The sequence below is a fragment of the Delphinus delphis genome, chromosome 10 (assembly GCF_949987515.2).
Source record: "Delphinus delphis chromosome 10, mDelDel1.2, whole genome shotgun sequence".
Taxonomy (NCBI): Eukaryota; Metazoa; Chordata; class Mammalia; order Artiodactyla; family Delphinidae; genus Delphinus; species Delphinus delphis.
In genome coordinates, this window is record NC_082692.2 from 95,090,407 (window position 1) to 95,114,183 (window position 23,777).

The 23,777-nt window shown below is 43.4% G+C and overlaps 1 protein-coding gene across 6 annotated transcripts in view; it reads left to right on the forward strand.

Moving 5' to 3' along the window:
* The window catches only part of GRM7 (glutamate metabotropic receptor 7), an 859,725-nt gene that overhangs the window by 757,664 nt on the left and 78,284 nt on the right, over window positions 1-23,777 (forward strand). The window lies entirely within an intron of this gene.

Sequence of the window (23,777 nt, forward strand, 5' to 3'; positions counted from 1 at the left end):
TTGCGGGGGGGGGGGTCAGCAAGCGTAATTACAGAGGCGAGAGGGGCTAGTTAAGTTTCGGTTTCCTGAGGTTTCGTTTCTCAATTGGAAATACTTAACAGGGGGCCCTGGTCACAAAAAGAAACAGTGCAAACAGGAAGACTGATGCAACCCTAGCAGTGCTGCGGCCTCCACCAGCCCAACGGCAGGGCAGCGGAAGGCTGTGCGCCCAACTTCAGGCGGCGCTCCCAAATGTGGCAAGCCCAGCGCCGCGCCCTGCAATGGCCCTTTTTCGGCCCTTCTCCTCCGGGAGGAACAGAAAAGAAACTCCAGGAAAGGCACAAATTGAATGCAGGGCGTCAACTCAGTCCTATTCCCACCAAAGTAGAACATAGCCCCCTCAATAATGCTTCCTGCATAATTTAACAGATCCAATAAGCCTAATGTATTTTAACATCTTACCGTGTAAGCAGCAAACCCCTTGACATTTTCTGGGGACCCTCTGGGAAATATCCAAGTTCGTTTGAGGTCAGAAAGACCCCACTTAAAATCTGACTTCGGGAATACATCAAAGTTTGAACATTGGATTAAACAGGATCCCAGATCGTTATAATACTTCATTATCTGTGTAGCCGAAGTGACAACAAAAGACGGTCAAGGGAAAACCAGGTATGTCGTTATAAGCAAAACTTTTACCTCTTGTAATGTTGAGAAGGCTGGGTTTTCTTAAGTAATCAAAGACCTGATAAAGACAACCGGAAGCACCGTCAATTATTTTGGTCAAACACAAAAATCTCTGCAGTCCAGGCAGACTACTTTAAAAGGTAAACAACTTTCACAGTCTCTTCGGAAAAGCAGACCAAAAGTACAATAACACTGTGTCATTTTAGTGGAGAGAAAACCAGTCTAATTAATTTTGCACCAGTCTAATTTTGCACCAGTGTACTTTTGGTATCAAATCTCATGTTTTTAAGCTTCACTAGATCCAGTCCAAACTAGCTTGACCACACATAAAATTCCTTTCCCGAGATGCCTTTTTAATATTTTTTCAAATTTTGTCCTATTTTATTTTCGGGCAGGAACAACCAAACAGTTGGTTCCTTTCATACTTACTATTTCCAAGTCACTATAATTCCATATGGTGATTAGAATTCTGAACCCTTAGAATCCTTAGTTCCTTGGTATAAACTAAGAAGTAAGCAATTGTGGACTGCCACACTAGCGTTCTGTGGAGTGGCAGAAAGTTTTAGTGTCTTACCTTATTTGGAATTAATCTAGATATTCGATGAATATCCATTATTTAACTTACTGCAGTATAACTTCAGGGTTTCAAGTTACCAAAAACGATTTGGAAGCTTTTTTGGCATGCCACAAAGCACAGTTATTGTTGAAAAGTTTATTTAATTTACTTGTTCTTAACCATTACATTCAGATTACTCGTGAAAATTTCACGAGACATTAAACAGCTAACCGCCATCAGTACTGCTAGGAATACTTACCGTTTGTCCAAGCTTACGTTATCTTTCTTGCTAAAAAATTCTGTAACAGAGATGACGTGAGCTTATTGGACTTTTAGCAAGCCTAGGTAGAATAAAAATATTTAACACTGGTAACTCTAAAGCGTGCTTGTTTACTGAAGATTATCCTAGATCACATGATCTTGAAAAGCATTTGCATTAGTTTTTATATTTCTGAGTATATTTAATTACTAGAGTGTCTGTAAGGCAATTCGATAGAGCTCTCTACAAATTAAAGTTGGTACTCTCATCTGCATGTAGAAAAATACCTCATCTACGACAAACATACACAGACACACAGACAGAGATCCTAATAGGCTTTTTTTTTTTTTTTTACAATTTAAGCCGTGAAGCAGGTATGATAATGCAAAACTCACTAGTTTATAAAAGAACGGTTGGATACAAATTCTGGTTTCGGCCGATGGAATAAGTTAAGCTTACTGCTCAGATGGTTAAGGCTTACCACTAATCAAAGAATTTTTTAATAGGCCTAGTTTTCAAATAAATAGCCTTTCTTTTATTTTTTCTTTCTGTATCTTCTTTTCTTTCTGATAAGAATTACCTTGGTTCCTAGAGAAGACCAGGTAGGACATTTACATCTCAAAAGGCACAGAGATAGATAGAATGTAAATTCCAGCAAGAAGGATTTGTTTCCTAAGTCTAAATCTTTTACAATTATCTGCAAACCTTTGGCCATGAATAGGGGAGGTTTGGGGATTGGTGAGAAGGATAGGTGGCCTTTGAATTGCTTCTAGAACTGCATTTCTGTTCTTGTAAAGACTCAATTTACAAGACAAGGACAGTTGTTTTTAATTCCTCATAGACTCAGGTTGCAACCTGAATGACCTCATCATAGGCTGACACACCCATCCAACTATCTCCACATTGCTTTGTATCAGGGAGAAGACCTACAACTACAATGGAAATCAAAAAAACCCTGTGCTCTAGACTTGGAGCTGCTCATTTTTGGAATGATTTTCTTTCCCTCTAGGTACTTGAGTTCATTGTGGCTTAGGGGACAGGGCCTAAAAAGTGTCTTTATCTGCCTCTGATACCAGCTTCCAAGTTGGGCAACTTCTGACCAAAGACGCTACTTTTCAACAAGCCTTTCAAATATGTTGTCAGTTTTCAGCTTGGACAAACGGTAAGTATTCCTAGCAGTACTGAAGAAGCCCATGGAGGCAAGAGGTGTCCCCCAAAAGCGTGCAAAAGATACTACCCTCCCAGGATCCACAGCCACTCCCAAAGATAACCAAAGGAAAGACAGCCTCAGACACAGTTCCTCTGAGCTGGCAGCAGGGAGTAGGTTGCTGGCCACAAATGGAGCACAGCCCACATTTCTGTCAGGTCTTACCTTTGGGGCCTCCAACCTGACAATTGCCCAGCCAAGTTCTCAGGACACAAAATGAGACAAGGGCAGTAGCTGTCCTTGGGAGACAAAGGACATAAACCAAGGCGTCTGGAGTTCGAAAGAAAGGGACAGTGTAAAATGTTACCTTCCTCTCCCACCGGGCCGCCGCAGAGAGATTCGGGAGAGCTGACACTGGTAAGGATTCTCCCCTTTCGCAGGCTTCTGGCAGTTTTCCTAGGATCCCAGCCGCAGGCTCCGGCTGAGTGGGGTTTAGAGAATGCAGCCCTAGTATCTACCAGAATTTTACAAGATTTCCCACTACTTTTAACTTTACTTTCCCTTCAGCTGTTTAAAGCTGTAGCTGGTAGCAGCTTACTCGAGAATCCCTGAGTCCCATCAACCCTGGAAGGCGCTGTCCTTCCACGGTAGACGTAAAGGCACCTCCAAGGCTCCGCACTCGGAGGACCTTGGTTTACAGCCTTGCAGGCTCTGCAGAGTGGAAAGGCTATTCAGGCACAGGATCATAGACTGAGTTCTCAGGTAAAGGAGGCTAGAGGGCGGTAGGTACAGTCACATCAGTCTTACAGTTCTTTGTTTTATAGCTGCCTCTTGTACCTTTGCTTTCTCCTCGGCCTTTTGGAGGCCTCCGCGTGACACTTAAAATAGGTATCCCATGCTGTTTGATTTGGGAGCCCTTGCTTTCAAGAGCACTTCAATGAATGGTGTTTGGAACATTCCTCAAAGGGGCCATTGTAGTGTAAGATTTTGCCACTCTTGTAGATATTCACAGCTTCCAGGACCTCAGTTCTTAAAATAAGCATTTGTGCCCAAAGGTGGTGCACTCACTTTTTTGAAACTTGAGGATCTCAATTCTTTAGCTAAGTCTGGGGTCTGCTGGAGCCAAGTTAATACCTAAGAGGGCCGTGCTGCTGGTTTGGGGATTGTATGACGTTTTAAAGTGCACCTTGTAGCATGAACATTGTTCGAGGTTGGGGGTGAACTAACTAGTTTCACTCTAACGCATTCTGTGAACACCTTATCCTAGCATGGGAGTCAGAGTTGGGGGGCAAGCACTCTAATGGCTCTTACGTGCTCGACCCCACGCCCACTAGTTTTGCAGCCTTGCCTTCCCAGATTCCCCTTAGCAAGAGGACTATTTACTCCTCTACTTCGTGTGCACAGTAACAGAAACCAACAGTAACCGAGGAAATGGAACGGTGGACGCCAGCAGTAACCAAAGAGATGGTACTGTGGATTGGCCAAGAGAAGGCCCTAACTGCACCAACAGCTATTCCCAAGCGTAACTGGGAACCGAACCAGCACTGGCTAGAACCTGTCACTCCAGACTGACCCGAGGGGAACTTAGCCACGGCCCTTGGAAATGGTGAGAAAGAGAACTCGAAGCGTTCACGGTTACCAGCATCTGTGTTTCCCACTGTCCTCGGAGCCATCAGAAGTCTCCTTCAGATGCGACCAGTGCCATCAAGCTGTAAAGAAACAAAATTCAACTAAGGAAACTGTAAAGATCTTATTGGGTTTACTCAGTAATTCATGACTCAGGCAGCATCCAGTCTAGAAGCTAAAAGCATCTCCAAGGAGCTGCAGAAAACAGAAGGAAGACTTCTCAAGGCAGAAGGGAGCAGGAACAAGGAGGCTGCACTAGGCAAAAAAGTAGGTTGGTTATTGCAAGGGGCTGGCAGGCAGATGACCTAACGAGTGGTCCGGCGATTCCTGATGGACTGGTGTAAGATTCCACTTCTGGGAGAGCTAAAGCTGTAACGCGGTTAAGTCTCAGGTGTGGAGCTTAGCAATAAACAACTCAGTAATGGGCCTTTTTTTTTTTTTTTTTTTGCGGTATGCGGGCCTCTCACCGTTGTGGCCTCTCCCGTTGCGGAGCACAGGCTCCGGACGCGCAGGCTCAGCGGCCATGGCTCACGGGCCCAGCCGCTCCGCGGCATGTGGGATCTTCCGGGACCGGGGCACGAACCCGTGTCCCCCAGGCAGACACTCAACCACTGCGCCACCAGGGAAGCTATGTTTTGTTTTTAACAACCTCTGACACGTAAATATCTTATTTCCTACATATTTCTCAAATTCATCTGCTCTAATTGACCACCATCTCTCTCTTCCCCAGCTTGGACTTAATCATGGAAGTTTGCATTTAGAGATTTTAGTAAGTCAAAAAAAAATTAATCATAGGGCAAGAAGACCCTGAGCGGAACAATTTTGCTTCCTAATATCATGTATAGCATTGCTTTCCAATCTTGAGTTTTACAGAATGAACCTAAGAATCATAAACAGAAAATGGGATTATACTTTGACAGAGGCAGAATCAAAATGGAACAGTGTCCTGATTGATCACCCAGACCAGGTGGAACCAAGCAGGCATCCATCCCCAAACCTGGCCTGACGCCTACTATGAGGAATACTAGATAATGGCGTAAGAAGGGCATCAACATCTAGAACGGTCCAGGACAATGCAAGAGTGAGTGGAGGAAACATGCATTTATAGAATGATCACAGGCTTAAAATGTGAATGTAGCTACAGGGTGCTGCAAAGCTTTCCTGAAGACAGGACACGTTGCTGATGATGGCATATACTAACTAATACAGCACTTGCTGTGTGCCAGGGAATATCCACAATTACTGTCTTCTTCATTTAATACTCCTAACACCAACCTGATGAAGTAGGTAATCATCCTTCTTTTATAGAAGAGGAAACTCAGGACTTCGAAAGATTTAGTACCTTGTCCAAAGTTACACAGCTAACAAGCGATGGAGCCAGGATTGGAAATTAGGAACTTTTGTTTCAGAGTCAATATCTTAACCTTTAAAATTCAGTGCTGCAAAATAGGACAATACGAGAGAGAAGCACAAACTGGGCAAAAGACCAGTGAGGTGAGTGTGCAGAGCAGAGGGCACTGAACAAAACAGGAGTGGCTAGGGGGAGGGAGGAATAAAACCGGAACTGCTGCTGTCCGAAACACTGAAGCCCCTTCTGAGCCTCCACTGCTCGGAAAGCTTCTGAAAGCAAGACCAGACTAGTTCCATTTGGTCTGCTAAGCACAAGAGCCTATCAGAAAAGGCGAACAAAACATTTCCAAAATGATCATTGCTGTTCTTTCCCTGCGAGGCATTGCCATGACTTTCTTTCTTCCTATGTACACCCCCATGATTTACCTTCAAGACTCTTCCAGGCTGACCTTGCTTCTTTTGTTACAGCTCGTTCTCATCAACTTCATTACATTCCAATAAATAGCGATGTCTTGCTCCTTGACTGCGGGGTGTGTGTATAACAGACGCTGACAGCAGCCTAAGAGAAAATTTCCCAACTTGTCTTCTATGTTATGCTCCCTTTTCGCGCACAAAGATGCTGCTATGAATTTAGTATTCAAAAAGCCTTGTAGACCTCATTTCATCTGGAGTACAATCAGATATTGAGAACGCCAACGTTGTGTTTAGCACAGGGTATCGGGTCCATTTCCTGTTCCCCTTCCCTCTAGGTGTAGGTGACATTTGGAAGGCTTGGCCAATCATGTCACAGTAATCTACAAGAAACAGTAGGTTTCAGCTGAGAATTGTATAACTAATCAATCTTATTCTATACCAGGCAGTGTATCAGAACTTCTCCTTCACCAGCAAACTGCTTATAATCTACTAAACTGTCACATGTCATCTTATTCTTTCCTAGCTCAACTGGGAACCTGTTTCCTCAGCAACAGCCATGAAAACATCAACAATTCTTTTTCCCATTGCAAACTGAAAGAATATGCTATTAAAACGCATTGCCAAATTTTCACCAAGGGTGGGAATGGTTGGGATCCAATGTTGTACTTTGATGTTCAAAAATATCTGCAAATCTTTCAAGGCTACTGGTAAATGGTCCAGGTTTTGAATCTTCTATCCACAAAAAGCAATAGTTTATAGAAGATGTCTTGAAGAGCATAATACACTTGCAGTATGGGTAGGTGGGATTAATCACGGCTGTTCATTGATCAGCACTGCCCAAAGGGATTTTCTATGATGATGATGGAAAAAAAATTTTTTTACCTAACGTATTTATTTTTGGCCGCATTGGGTCTTCCTGGCTGCGCGCGGGCTTTCTCCAGTTGCGGTGAGTGGGGGCCACTCTCTGTTGCGGTGTGCGGGCTTCTTGTTGCAGTGGCTTCTCTTGTTGTGGAGCACGGGCTCTAGGCGTGTGGGTTTCAGTAGTTGTGGCACACAGGCTCAGGAGTTGCGGCTCGCAGGCTCAGTAGTTGTGGCGCACGGGCTTAGCTGCTGTGCAGCACGTGGGATCTTCCTGGACCAGGGCTCGAACCCGTGTCCCTTGCATTGGCAGGCGGATTCCTAACCACTGTGCCACCAGGGAAGTCCACATCAACTTTTTAAAAACTGTGCTTACTCACTTGCCCTGGCTTTTCTCTGACTTAGGACGTCCAACAGCCCCTCTCAGACCTCTGTTTCTCCCTGCATTTACTCCTCATTTGTTGATGCCTCCTCCCAGCCAATCTTAACACCTTTGACCTCTCTGTGTCCGTTACCTCGCACATGGGCACAACTCAGAGACAGTCCCGCATATTAAATCTGTGCCTTCTCCCCATTCCTTTAGCTCCCATTAAATAGGTCCAGCACCAATCTTTGCTTGTTGAGAAACCCTAGCAGCCTCATCACTCATTTCTGTCATCCCCTCTCCCTCCTCCCAGCTGCGGGACACTGGGGCCTGACTCATCTTGCCCAAGCACAGATATAGTCACATCTCTCTGCTGCCCCAAGCATTTAATAAACCTGATGATTTAAATTGAACCCCCCATTCTGTCCTTTAATAAATTCGATTGCAAATATTACTTGCACAAGCGGCCCGGGGAACACAAGACTCACGGAACTGCTGATCCTGCAGTGGACACTCCGTATGGCTGTTTTCTCCTTCCTTCCCAGGGAAGTGCTCTGATTAAATGCTCTTCCCATTCAGGGCGCATCTCAATGTCACTGCCCTCTATGTCTTTGCAAGTTTACCACTGCTCCTGCCTTTAAACTGTTACAACACTATTTTTAAATTAATGATTATATATGTGTGTGTGTATATATATATATATATATATATATATATATATACACACACACACACACATGTGTATGGGATGTACAATTCATATTTCTTGGATGAGACTGAGTGAACGATCAATTCCTTTCTTGGGTCGCCAGATGACTTCAATAGAAAAGATCACCTGTAAGCAGCATGGCATACCCTAGGCCACTGGGACAGCTATTTTATAGAGGTGACAGGTTTATTGGCATGATGTGAAGAGGGAGGCAAAGCAGTATCTGTGAGAACTGATAGCAAAGGCTCAATACCTTGGGCAACGAAACTCTGCATTTTGACACGACCATACGCCCGAGATAGGTCACCATGCCCTGGCTTCTGCGGATTTATGACCACAAATTTCAAACTCAAATGTCAAAAATTCTACTTAGTCTCAAATAACAGAATGTGATGAAGCTGAAGAATTCAGAGCCTGAACACCCATCAGGGAAATATTTAGAAGGAAAATATATTCCCTTTGCCCTTTTTGTCTATGTAGACAGTGACTGGAAAGGGAAGCAGAGGTATCATTTATAGCAATAGCTAGTAGCGGGGACTTCAGGCTACTCAAGTCTTAGGACTGAGTGCCAATTTAACGGGGCACAGAAAATAAGAGAACTTTTGCAAAGGCTTAAAAGCTTTCTGCAGTGATGCCATCTGCTTTTACGGAGAAGGGGCATATTACTTTGTCTCCAAGCCGGAGTCAGGACTATATAATGCAATGTCGAGACCTCTGGCTCTCAACTAAAGCATGACAACGACTACTGTGAGAGGGATCTGCCTCTGACAACCCCTTTGTCCATTCACCAACCACCTTAGACTCAGGAGAGGAATAATTATAGAGCAACTGCTCAAGAGTAGAATTTCAGAGCCTCTGGAAAGAAGGAAGTTTCCACTGGGCCATTTGGGTGATTGGCAAGACTGTGGTTGAGTCTATCTAAACTGAATAATTTACTCAGTTAACTATTCACCAATTTAGTCGGTGAAAAGCTAGCTTTCCAATAGTGACTGTTTGCAAATGAAGCAGTAAACCCAATTCTTCCTGCTTCCTCCTAAAACTGAGACCAGAACTTATTACTTCTCTAGTGTTACTTTCTGACCCTTTATGACTGCAATAATAAGTCATCTCGAGTTTCATTATCTCCAGTTATCTGTTGGAACTAAAAGGGAAAGATACAAGAGGAATTACAGACAGAAAGGAGAGCTGAGAGCATTATTCAAAGAGTTCGAATATGTATGTCCTAGGTTGAGCCCAAAATTTTATCATAAACTGCAGAGAAAAACAGGTACAGAATAAAATTATGAAAAAAAATCTTTAAAAATCATGAAAGAAATTTTAATTAGAATAAAATCTAATTAGAAGCACATATAGGTGAATATCATTTGATCTTGCTATAGGGAAGGACTTTCTAAGGCAATAATACTCAACCCTGATGACACAACAGAATCACCTGCGGAGCATTTGAAAACCTTGTGGCCTATGTAGGACACCAGACTGATTAAAGCAGGGTACCTGGCGGCGGGGAGGGACAAGGTGGGGAATCCAAACATCAGCAGTTTTCAAAGGTTTCCAGGTGATTCCAAAGTGTAACCAAAGTTGAGAATCACTGTTCACTATTCTCAACGTAATAAAAACAATAAAGAAGTAATAAAGCAAATAATGTCCAATGACCTGACTACATAGAAACATGAAGATTTTGAGAAACATTAAAAACAACAAAAACAGGCTAAATACAACACATTTAAAAGACAAGGCGTTAATGTCCTCACTGCATAAAGAATCTGCATAAGACAATATTTTCGGCATTTGTGGGTTTGTTTTGTTTTTGTTTTTGTTTTTCATTTTATATGTGCCCACACTCTCTCACTTTCCCACCATCTCTATTTGAAATCGAGCTTGGAGAAATGTCATGAAAAAAATCAACATTTTCCAGACAGGCTGGCATGTAAATATCCCCAGCACTTTCTATTTCTTACTGCCTAATTTGTTCGCATCTAAAGATCCTTATGATATAAATCTACAAACCCAAAACAGTCACATCTAGGGAACTCCTCCCCACCATGCTTTTATATGTAATTGACATACTATTTTGTAAATTTAAGTTGTACATGTGACAACTTGATTCAAGTATATATATGGGGAAACGATGACCACAGTAAGGTTAGTTGGAACTGTTAACAGGGAATCTAACTGAGGGCTCTTCAGACATTCAGGTGCATAGGAGTAACCTGGGGATCCTGCTGGGTGTAGACTTGAGCCTAAGAAACTACATCATGAGTAAACTCCTTGAAAGTACTCATACAGTTGGTCCTGGGACCGCAGTTTGAGTAGCAAGTACTTAGTTACCTTTGAAAATGTAAGCACTAGAGTGTACATATACCTTTTGTTTCCTTACGGATTTCAAATAAATGGTTAGGGCAAATAAATGGTTGGGGAGGTGTACAACCTAACTTAGGTACATGCATCTTTATACTCTCAGAGACTAAGGCAAGCTTTACAGTTCTTGTGAATTTCATGCAAACAAGTTAAATATTTAGGGTTAAAATCAGATGCTTGAGTAGTTTCATAGTGCATTGTCTGGAAAATGAAATCCTCAAGTTACTCTTGGAGAAGAAGACCTTTAGTCAAGTGAATCTAAATATCTGATGGCCACCATGAAAGATGTGGCATCATAGGACAGTATTAACCATGGGAGTTCCATGTGGGCTTTGAAAAAAGACTGTGCTTCCCAACAGTGAAGAGCTGAGAGAGATGTCCACTCTTGCCCACTTTTATTCAACATGGTGTAAGTCCTAGCCACAGCAATGAGAGAAGAAAAAGAAAAAGAATCCAAACTGGAAAAGAAGTAGTAAGACTGTCATTGTTTGCAGATGACATGATACTATACATAGAAAATCCTGAAGATGCCACCAGAAAACTACTAGAGCTCATCAATGAATTTGGTAAAGCTGCAGGATACAAAATTAATACATGAAATCTCTTGCATTCCAATACACTTAAAATGAAAGATCAGAAAGAGAAATTAAGGAAGCACTCCCACTTGCCACTGCCTCAAAAAGAATAAAATACCTAGGAACAAACCTACCTAAGGAGGCAAAAGACCTGTAGTATAAACACTCTAAGACACTGATGGGAGAAATCACAGATGACACAAACAGATGGAGAGGTATACCATGCTCCTGGATTGGAAGAATCAACATTGTGAAAATGACTAGACTACCCAAAGCAATCTACAGGTTCAATGCAATCCCTGTGAAATTACCAATGGCATTTTTCACAGAACTAGAACAAAACATTTGTAAATTCCTATGGAAACACAAAAGACCCCAAATAGCCAAAGCAATACTGAGAAGAAAAACAGAGCTGGAGGAATCAGGCTCCCTGACTCCAGGCTATACCACAAAGCTACAGTCATCAAAACAGTATGGTACTGGCACAAAAACCAGAAATATAGATCAATGGAACAGGATAGAAAGCCCAGAAATAAACCCATGCACCTACAGTCAATTAAACTATGACAAAGGAGGCAAGAATATAGAAGGCAGGAAAGACATTCTCTTCAACTAATGCTGCTGGGAAAACTGGACAGCTACATGTAAAAGAATGAAATTAGAACACTCCCTAACACCATACAGAAAAATAAACTCAAAATGGATTAAAGGCCTAAATTAAAGGCCAGATAGATACTATAAAACTCTTAGAGGAAAACATAGGCAGAACACTCTCTGACATAAATCGCAGCAAGACCTTCTATGATCCACCTCCTAGAGCAATGAAAATAAAAACAAAAACAAAAATAGACAAATGGGACCCGATTAAACATAAAAGCTTTTGCACAGCAAAGGAAACCATAAACAAAACGAGAAGACAACCCACAGAATGGGATGAAATATTTGCAAATGAAGCGACTGACAAGGGGTTAATCTCCAAAATATACAAACAGCACATGCAGCTCAATATCAAAAAAACAAACAACCCAATCGAAAAGTGGGCAGAAGATCTAAATAGACATTCCTCCAAAGGAGACATACAGATGGCCAAATAGCACATGAAAAGCTGCTCAACATCACTAATTACTAGAGAAATGCAAATCAATACCTACAGTGAGGTATCATCTCATGCCAGTCAGAATGACCATCATCAAAAAGTCTACAAACAATAAATGCTGGAGAGGGTGTGGGGAAAAGGGAACCCTCTTGCACTGTTGGTGGGAATGTGAATTGATACAGCCACTACAGAGAACACAATGGAGGTTCCTTAAAAAACTAAAAACAGAACTACCATATGACCCAGCAATCCCACTCCTGGACATATATCCAGAGAAAAGCGTAATTTGAATAGATACATGCACCCCAGTGTTCACTGTAGCACTGTTTACAATAGCCAAGACATGGAAGCAACCTAATGTCCATCAACAGAGGAATGGATAAAGAAGACGTGGCACATATATACAATGAAATAATGCCATTTGCAGCAACATGGATGGACCTAGAGATTATCACACTAAGAGACAGAGAAAGACAAATATCCTATGATATCACGTATATGTGGAATCTAAAAGAAAATGATAGAAATGAACTTATTTACAAAACAGAAACAGACTCACAAACTTAGAAAATAAATTTATGGTTACCAAAGGGGAAACATGGTGGGAGGGGGAGGGATAAATTAGGAGTTTGGGATTAACATATATGCACCCTCTATCTAAAATAGATAAGCAACAGGGACCTACTGTATAGCACAGGGAACTCTACTCAATATTCCACAATAACCTATATAGAAAAGGAATCTGAAAAACACTGAATATATGTATATGTATAATGGAATCACTTAGCTGTACAGCTGAAACTGACACAACATTGTAAATCAACTATGCTCCAGTATAAAATAAAAATTAAATTTAAAACAAAGAAAGAAAAACCCTGTGCTTACCAACATAAGTAAATATTGAAGTACCTTTTGGGTAATTGAGGCTCACAGCTCAGTCTGTCTTGGGATTCAGTAGTTGCCCAGCTTAACTGAATAACCACTTCTTAACTGTCATATTGATTCCTCATAGCGAAGCATGGTGCATGTTGCAAGGTAGGCATTCAATAAATATTCGATGAATACATAAACAGGGTATATCGCACAATACCCCAGTGGCATAGAAAAATGTGTCGATTATCAACCTGGGTTAGGGTCCCCAAAATGTTATCTAATCCAGAGTCAGAGAACACAGCACTCTGTGTGCCCAAAGACGTGAGGGTTCAACGACAGAGAGACGGACTAGTTTAGTCGAAGGCCCAAAGGGACCCTAGGTCTCCTAACTGCTTAGAGCACTGCTCCTTGCATTTTATCACAGTCTAGCATTTCGATCACATCACATCCTGGGTGACTGTTCAAAAGGCAGATTCTCGGACCCCGTACCTGGGATTCCAAGACCTGGATCAGGTCACTCTGTTTGAGAACTACTCCATAGAGACAGAAGCACAGACGGACTTGGTTCCAGAGCTCTGGTTTTAATTTTCGCTTCTACCATGAATTGGCCATTTGATCTTAAGCACATTTGTTATCCTTCTGGAGAATTGGTTGAAGACTCTAGTGTCCATAAGGACTGGGCAGGGAGCTTAATAAAGTAGGGCGGTAATGGGCGACAGGGTATCACAGTGGGACTGTGATAAGCTGACGCATTCGTGTCCTGCTTATGGGAGGGCATCCCTACCTAGCTCTAGAAAGGTGGTGGCCAGGCATTGAACTTTTTAAAGAGGAATTGGAAATGCAGGGTTTTACAGGAAAATGAGACTTTTAAATGTTTGTAATTCATTCATAACTTTTTAACACACCACATGCCACTTTCTAGGTCAGGATCTGTCCTCTGGCTACCAGGTTATGTACTCTCTCTTAAAGCCTTACTTGTTTTTTATCTTTGTTAACTGTCAAATGAGGCTAATAACACTTACCAGGAAGGACTGTGTGGCAAGGATCAGAGATAATTTAAGTGAAAAGCACTTTATAAAGCATAAAAGAAGTCATTAATAACATGGTCCTCAGGGTCATCACAGTACCCCCGTGTCTAAGTGTTTTACATATTGAGGAGGAAAGAAACAAGGCGATTTCTTTTTCAAGACCATTTACCCATCGACGACAGATGCCGTATGTCCCTTCCCCTTATCAGCTCCTTCCTGAGCGAGGAGTGACTGCATGGTCATCTGAGGGCCAGGGCCATTCCTTGGTTTTGTTTTTTCCTAAATCTGGCCTTGAAGAGAAATTTTTCATACACACACACACACACACACACACACACACACACACACACACATATATACGCATACACACAGACACACACACACACACACACACACATATACAAGACCCTCTTCATGGCTATAAAGTACAGTTTAGCACGTGTCATGGCTGAGATATCAACAGAAGACCAGAAAGAATGAAGATGAAGCTACAGATATGCGTGAACATGTTTCCATGACTACAGATCCTCCAATACTACAATTGGCAGAAATAGTTTTAATAGCACAGACCTGATCTCTCCCTTATCTCCTGGTTGCCATTTGATATATATTATGTCAAAGAGTAACATGATTTTTCTTGACTCTTTTTGTCAAGTTATCTAAACAATTCAGTTGCCTTCCAGACAAGTTTCCAGAATATCAAAAGACATGGAAAGTGAGGAACAATTCTTTATCCCTCTTTATTCCTCACCATGCTGAATATTCTAAAATGATACCTCACTTCACACTCTTTGAAAGGGTACTCCCTGGAATGCCAGCCTGGGACGATGAGAGTGTGAAGCATTTATCCTGATCATTTACCACAGAAAGTTCCTTGGCTCAATTATCTGGATTTTTCCAGGTAGACTTTTAGTCCCATGTTACCTGGAAAATTGCCCCCAACACTTTGCCAATCTACAAATAGTCTATGTAATTTTGTTGATTTATAAGGAAAATTGTTTCCTTTTCCCAGAGGAAATGACATAGGCTTCTACTCTCCCTTCTGGGCTGGGTCTAGAGGGGAGAAACCTCTGCTTGGTCTTTGCTGAGTTCCTTACGGATCAACCTCCTGCCTGGATTTCTCTCCAGACTCCAGGCTGCCCCCCTCCCCGCCAGCCTCATTCTCACTAGGGGCACCTTTCTGCAGAAGCCCCGTTCAGCTGGAACGTGGATTCAGCCTGGAAATGGGGAACAAAAAGGAGGGAGGTTCCATCCCCCCTAGGGCTGAGTCCGCCCCCCAAGTCCAGCTCTCCCTCCCCCAGATGAACCTTGCGTCTCACTAGGCAGGCGGAGTAACTCAGACTTTGCCTCAAGAACCACTGGTTACTTCCCCGGGCCTCCTGAACCGAGGAAGATGGATCAAAGCTGACCCCAAAGAAACTGCATCTCCGGCCGCCACCGCAGAACAATGAAACACAATTCACAAGTCTGCACTCTCTAGCTTCTAGACCCTTGAAACCCAACGGACAAGCCGATCTCTACAAAGCACAGAGTTGTAAGACATGAAATCTTACCTGGGCCCTCGTAGTGCAACGTTGGAAGCAGCAGTGGTTCTGTGTGCTGCTGGGAGACAGAACTGAACTTGAGCCCTTCTGCACCTGTTGACGACTGAGCTATGTGCCGGAGCATTTAGCCTCCGCAGGGGGTCATCTTCCCCACTTTGACCCCAATTTTCCTTTCAGTGTCCAAAGCCTAATGCTATTTAGCAGGACCCTGAGACAGAATTCAACACACACAAAAAGTTCCAAGGGTCTTTTTGCTAATCCCTCATAAACCTCGTTAAAGAGCTATCAGAATATGACATCTTTATTTTTCTTGCTTGGTTTTGGACTTAAATCTAATGAGCAGGTTCCCAATCTCATGAAAACAGAAAAGTCTTTGTATCAATGCAGGGTCCCTGAGCCCCAGCTGTCACGCTGGTTGCTTTTTCCACCTTCAAGTGTGTTTGCTTGGGTGGGCCACGGTTCATTTTCACGCCATCACAGGGCAGTTAGTCCTGTCAGATCCAATATCCAGCTTCTTGACGGGCCTTCTTAGTGTCATGCAGTACACTTCGGGCCAAAGACATGCTTGTAATTTTCTGTCAACAGCTTTTGCCTTGTCCCCCAAGCCCAACAAAGCCAAATGCAGAGTTCTCTCTGCTTCATAATGATTTTTTTTTTTTTTTGCTGGGGGAGAAGAGTTTGTGTATATGTGTGCATCTGTCAGGGGGAGGGTAGGCTCAGAATCTCTGACGACAGTAATGGTTCTAGATTACAAACCCTTTTCCGGTCAAAAAGGACACTTTCCTAGGCTAAAGCAGTGTAACTGCACAGCTGAACTGTTTTCATTAATCAGTGTGGCATTTCCTTGGGGAGTCACGGTAAGGCCATATTCTGGAATTCATTTTCAAGGGCTGAGGCAGGAAGAGGGCCCAAGTCCAGCACTGCATTACTAGCTTATGCTTTTGGAGGTGAGCTGGGTTGACAGCCCAAGGGCTATTCATCTGCCTCTTTCCTTTGGTCAATGTGTCCTTGGCATTTCATTCCATCCGCCCGTAGCTGGTGCTCCATGAAAGTCTGCCGCGTACATGGATGGATGCTTACGTAGATGGAAAGAAAGAGGAACCGAAACAGGTGTAATGAGGTGGGCGTGGACATGGGTCCATGTATGAATCAGCCTAGAGAACCTCTTCTTTTTCCTCTTGCTTCTGGATCAAAGGGTACCTGCCTGACTACGGCCTCCTACTTGGTCGGCTTGGCACGAGCCCCATCCTTGACCTTAGGAAGAATGAGTGCATACACTTCCCTTTTCTTCCTTCTTGCCCGTTTCTCAGAAAGCAGTTTTCTTTTCCACTTTAGCTAACCTTGCCCATTGACACAACACATCCCCCTGAGCCTCCCTGCCCATCTACCTCAACCAGAAGAGAGAAGATTAGTTGGAGATACTACAGGAGGTGGATTTGTGGAGACACAGCAGGCAAAGAGAAGAAAGGGGCCAGACTGCGCAGAAGCAGAGTGGGCTCTGGAATGGAATACAATCACAAGAGAAAGCCAGTGAAGGGTTTTCAATGCAGGAGTTACATCATTTCATTTAAAGTCATAAAAAAAAATCCCTCCATCTGCATTGTAGAGAGAGCGAGAGTGAACATGGAAAGCACTTAGGAGTCTTCTAGGTGAGAAAGGCTGGTGGCAGTAGAGATGGAATGAAGTAGGCCGATGTGGATTTGGGACCAGCAGACATGACAAGCTACAGGATGGGGGCTGGGGTGGGGAGGGAGAAGGCAAGATGGATAGACCATCACTGGCTTTAACACATGATGTGGCTACTGAAGGGAATGGGGTAGACCGAGGAAGACATGGGTTCGGGAGGTAGCAAGGAGGGGCGGACAAATCAAAAGTACCCGCCTAGTTTGGATCTTAATCCTTTCCATTATTCACCTTACAGGTGTGGCTTATTATTTATTTAGCCCTACAAAGAGAGGATTTCAGCAAGAGGGGAGTTGTTTGGCTTTCGAAGCTCACTAGGCCTGACCGCCATTTTCTTAATGGTTTATGAGGTTGCCAACTGAGAAAGAAAGTAGGACACGACTTCCTTGTATGGCAGAAAATCCAAAGCAGTGTGTCTCCTTTCTCTATCCTTTGAGCCTAAGTGTTTTTAGAGCTCCCAAAGGACATTCTGAGAAAGAAAGATAAGAGAGAATCCTTTCACTTCTTTTTAGAGTGACTATGACTGTAAATTATTAACTACGTGTATTTTTATTTCTGACGCCTGTACTAGAAAACCAAGAGTCGTCTTTCTGTGGGGGAGGGATAGGAAAAGGGAAAAAAACGTGATCAAGAAAGACTCCTCGATCTAGGACACAATAAGGATCAAGAAAGGGCTGACTTCCCTTAACAGCCGGGGCACAGAAGTTTCATCCTGTGAGATATCAGAAGCTCTTCAGAGTCAGCTCAGCTAAGCTGTACAGGAAGCATGGTTCCTTCCAAGGTGACAGGCTTAGAGACACTACAAACAAGAAAAAACGTCTCCTGGGAGGTGGCAAACGCCAGGGCGTGGTGTTCACAGACAAGTGGATTCCAGCGGGCTTCGCTCATTCTCATACCAGGGTCCTGACAAGTCAAGTCAGAGGGTCCTGGGTCTGTGGTTACATCTTTTCCCCCCAACCGCTTGGCCTCCTCGTGTCTGCCTGACAGCACCAAGCTCCCTCTGCAAAGAAAGTAACCTCCTTGGAAGAAATTAAGATCCTCTTCGAGTTATTATGTATTTCAATTGACTGAGGCGGTAAGACAAACCTTTCTGGTAAAGTTCGCAAAAAAGACAAAACCTCTGCCTTCTTGTAGGGGGTGTTTGTTTTTGTTAAGTGGTTCGGAGTAGCAGAGAAATACGAACAAGGTGGGTATGTGGACACTGCAGTGTTACCCGCCCCCAACACACATCCGCCCCCCTTGCTGACTTTCATGAAATGACTATTTTTACACCATCACATTTTTAACAGAGTCAGTTTGTCCTTCTCTGGGGAAAGAAATAACATTCACATTTAGGTAAAAAATGATTGTTGTGAGAGAGATATATATATATATATATATATATATATATATATGAAACTAATCACTTTTCTTTACACGTGAAACTAATACAACTTTGTAAATCAACTATGCGTGAACATGAAAGATTGTTGACATTCCTCCTTCCCCAAGGTATTCCTAATTATACAAGATGGTCTATAGAGTTTTCCACACAAATTTATTTCTACTACTGGTTAAAAAAAAAAACAAATGGGGACTGCGGGCAGGGGTGGGTCGCCACCTTAGCAAGGAGAGGTGCTCCAGGCCAGTATGAATTCTGTAATAATTGTTAATTTCATAGTGGTGGTAATAGATTGTTGTTTTTATAATAATTACAGCACATCATTATCTAGGCTTCAGATGGAAAGTGTGAGGACTTACTTACAGGGTGACTTATTTGTTATGTTCTTGCCTCCATTATTTTGCTTTGAATGCTTACGTCTGCATATCCAGCTTATTCAGTAAGGGGAGGAAACCTTTTATCCTGCATAAGGAAAACATGGCCATTTGAGAAACGATTTCATGACATTTTGAAGCCAGTGACGCTAAGTAACTATTAGTGTTTCTCAAGACCTCGCTCGCTCTAAAGATGTGGGCTCTGGAGCCAAGACAGCTACGGATCCTGGCTCTGCCTTTCCTCAGCTATATGACCTTACATTAGGATATAACTTCTCTGAGCCTACCTTTCTTTTTTGTTGTTGTTAATTTTTTTTTAAATTTTCTGGCTGTTTTGGGTCTTCATTGCTGTGCGCGGGCTTTCTCTAGTTGTGGCGAGTGGGGGCTACTCTTTGTTGCGGTGCACGGGCTTCTCATTGCGGTGGCTTCTCTTGTAGCAGAGCAGGGGCTCTAGGCACGTGGGCTTCAGCAGTTGTGGCGCACAGGCTTAGCTGCTCTGCGGCATGTGGGATCTTCCCAGATCTGGGCTCGAACCTGTGTGCCCTGCATTGGCAGGTGGATTCTTAACCACTGCGCCACCAGGGAAGTCCCGAGCTTACCTTTCTTATCTCACCTCTGGTGGCAATAACAGGACCCATCTGCCCATCTTCTAAGGTGTGCAGAGTTTAAGTGTGATGCTGTGTACAAAGCACCGAGCAAAGAGCCTACTGATGATTACACAAAATCGGTGACAGCTCTTCACATCAGTAAAGAACATATCTTTCACCTTGCAGAAGGCATTCTCCCTGTCACCTGTTGAGGCTCTGGACCTAACGTGGTTTCCGATGTGTAAAATTACTAGTTACCATAGCACTGTCTGTGATGTGTGGCATTCATTTCCATTTCACAGAGTCTAATAAGCAGAGGCCATTTTCTAAGAATAGACTGAGAAAACTCGAAGTCCATGTTAATACTTATTCTCATCGTGAAAATTCTCAAGTCAGAGGGTCCTTAAAATATTACAGCAAGGATGCAAATAAAAGTTGAAGATGAGGGTCTCCTGATCCCACCCCAACTCAAGCTGTGTAGTTCCTGTTTTTTGAAAGAAAACTGGGAAGGAAAGAAGGTAGCTTCTTTTGCATCCAACACGTGAAACTCAAATAGCACAGGGTGTTTCTACAGCTAAAGTCTACTCTGGATAAATGACAGGATCCCACAGCTGAGGTACCCAAAGGGTTTCTTTCTCCTCCCTAGAGTTTAGCTTCTGAAAAAGAGAAACCTAGCCATGGATCTTGTGCTGGGCAAGGAATTACAGCCATGGCAAGAAAGAAGGTGGTGGGGAGGTTCTCTGTGTCCTGAAAGAAAGAAAGAAAGAAAGAAAAAGAAAGAAAGAAAAGATTGTTTTTACTTGCTAAGGCATCATGCAAGCTACAGCCTTCAATATTCATTTGCATTATCTGTGAACTGCAAATTTAGGTGTTTGCAGCACCACCTTCCCTGCCATTACAGACACGTGGGAATCAGATGATTATTTATAGGCTTCTGAATGCCTGCTTTGCTGGACCAGAGAAGTGAATTTCTAGAAGCTGGGAGAACTGACAAAGCTCCTGTCCTGTAACTGAGGAGGCCAGGGGTGGGGAGGGTGAGAAGCAGAGAATAATTTACATACATCTCTTCAGACCTCCTCAGGAAAGAATCCGCAGTACTGGCTCTGCCAATGTGTGAAGAATGGTTATTTGGTTCCGTGGAGGGAATTTCAACCAAGGACATTGGGTCCAAAGAGTTGCTCTCTCCCCGTGGCTGTAATTGTGAATGTGCAGGGGGATGAGAGAACAGAGTCTAAACCCTTCACTTTACAGAAGCAGCAGCAACTCAGGGGAGGAGCTGGGCGTATGGCAAGTTCATCTCCAGCCAATACAAGTAGGACTGGAGGTCGGGGGAGGAATCCCTTCCTCTGACCTAGCACACCTGTCTGGCATATGCTTTTAACCTGTGAGCCCCAGCCCAGGTTGGTCAACATTCTGAATACCCTGTCTGCCTCCTCCTGCTTCCCTTTGAAATTGGACAAGATCTTAATAGGACATTTTGTCCAACATCTGGGGGGAAGAAAAGAATAAAATAGCCTGAAGGGCAGTGCATTTACTTGAGCCAGGGGACGTCTAGGTCAGGGTACCAAGTCAGAGAACGGCAGCTGGCTTGTTCTGAATATATATAAATAGAAAAAACGACGGGACAAATGACTCACCCGAAAGCAGGGGCCAGGGCTCTAAGACCAGCGATGCTTCCACATTCTGCTATAGCTCTGATGAGCTCCCCACCCCCCTCCTTAAATCATCCTGATGCGCCATCACTCCTGTCTTCCCTCATTCTGTTCTCTGCCAGGAAAGTCAGCATCACGCTCTAATTCTCATCGCTAGTAGCTGTCCTTACTTTGGCTCCTTTCCTTTCTTTTCTGTGAATAAAGAAGGGAAGGAAAGTGTGTGAGAGTGTTCGAGGATGAGGTACAAATGAAGGCACAAGGAAAGAAGATAAAGAAAAAACAGAGAAAAGCAAGGGGAAAGATGATGGTGAGATTAGTCTCGGTGTATCCAGGGATGGCATCCAATGACCCCGTGATGTATCCGTGCCAGCCTTGAAAATACGGACATGTAACACTGTGTGTGGTTGACCTACACACACACAAATGAAGTCACTTCTGTAAAGTCACGGCTGAACCGTCATCATGTCTCATACTCCCAGAATAGTGAAACAAAGACAGCTGAGTGGAGAGAGTGATGAGTCCTCTATGAAAATTCTGTCTTCACTACTTGACATGCATCGTCTCCCCCATCCTATGGCCCCGGCGTCTGTACGGCACACACCCTCCCCTGGGCTCAACTCAAGGACTTGCGCCCGCTGATGAGAATCTTTAGATGGTTTTACAATGACTTCTGAAATCTCCACGTTTTTAAAATAATGCCAATAGTAGCAAAATGTTACAAATAATACAGCAAAAATGTAGCTAAATAATAGGCACATTTTAAGCCACTACTGATCACGGCACTTTGGATAGGTGCTGTCAACACTGTCCAACAATTCACAGCAACCACCTGACCTCCGTTTGACTCGGGCTCCTTTGAACCATCCCCTCCCATCCTCTCTTTTGTTGTGTTCTGGTCTTTTTCTCTGAGCTCATATAGTTTTATGGTGAGCCGCTTAACAATATCTTTGAAAAAGACCTTTGTGGAAGTAGCGGGAACACATAAATAAGTTGCAAGGTAATTAATACTGTGAGAATGCCACAGGATGCAGACTTGGGTTTGTCCTTTCAACAAACTGGCCTCCTCGACGTGAGAATGACAAAGGAAGGTGGAACTGGCTCCATCTATCACGCCCACAGCTGTTGCGTGACATCTCGGGTCCTCGTGCAATCTCTCTAATTAAAGCATCACCAACTCCAATCATTATTCTCCCTCACTCTGTCTTTAGCTTGTGAATGAATCGCCCCAGAAACTTGCACTGTTTCTTAAATGAATATGGTATCTAATGGAGGGAACCAGAAGCTCCCTTTCCTGGATGAGTTACTGGTACGGTGCTGTTTTTTAAAGAATATTTCATCACTTTGGCTTGTTTCCAGATAAAGAAGTTGAAACCTAGGCTTTGAAAATGGAGAGTTCGGTCCCACTTTCTGAGTCTGTAGGTCCATCTGAGGAACGGAAGTCCTCTGAGGCTGATTTGGTGGTGCTGATATGAGCTCATGTATAAATTACATTACACAGAGCACAGCCCTGGCTCATTCTAAGTGCTCTTAGAATGAGCATTGAATGAACATTGAATGAATTAGAATGAACACTGTAGCCATGACTTATTTGTTGTTCCTATGAAAGGCCCTCTATCACTTTACTCCCATTTCAGTACTAGAAAATAATCCCACCGGGCTGCCCACACTTATGTTCTCTTTGTGGTCATCTCTACTACTCGAGAAGGCTGGAAGTGTCCTTCCTTTCCCCACTTTTGTCTCTCTCCTTTCCTCTTACAGCATAGAAGGACGTCAGCGGACGTATACAGGGACACTCTTTTCCATTGCCTCGATTGTTCATAGTTCTATTTCTGTGAATTGACCCATTTAAACAAAATTAATTGGCTAAAGACAAACCCATCTTAGGTCTAGGTGGGACCCTCCAACCCCAAGAACATCCGGGGTAGGTTCTTCCCAAGTAATGTAGAAAAACCAGGATGGATGCTAAAATTTCACACAAAATACAGGAGGTTCACCTTGATTTGTTGTCAAAGATCTAAATGAGATATATAGTTAACTCTGATGCAGAAGAGCAGGAAATTTTCATCAAAATCCCCCAAACTGGGAAGACACGACTGTTCCTCCAGCTTCTCTAATGAATTGCCCCCATATTGGCTGAAAGTTTGTCTCCAAAACCTCAAAGGGTAAATTTCACAGACCCAGAGCTGTAGCATTAACAGGTAAGCTGTTAGCTTCCTCCCCTCTGAACTCTCAAAGCTTTGGCCTTTTGCAGACCCCACTGGGTCATCTCTTTTGCCTGTGTGTAATCCTTGCAGGAGGACAGGAGGAAAAGTGGGGAAGCAAGGGTAGTAGCTAAGGGGAAAGAGAGATTGCCGTTCCCCCAGATAACACCACCACCAACAACTATTATTTATGAGCCATTTTCTAAACGCCAACTGATGTATTCAGCCTATCATAGGTATCATTTCACTTACGTCACACACGACAACCCTAGCAGTGTCATCTTCACACCCACTTTATAGTGAAAACACTGAGGCTCAGAGAACTGAAGTCCTGTGGCCAAGGCCCAACAGCAAGAGAACAGTAGAACAGGGTGAAAGGTATCAGGCCATGCTTAGCGGACATTAGAGAGCTGACTGAAAAGAAATGGCAGCTTCTCACTTTTCTGGACACATGGGATGGTGTCTTGGGGATGGCTGCC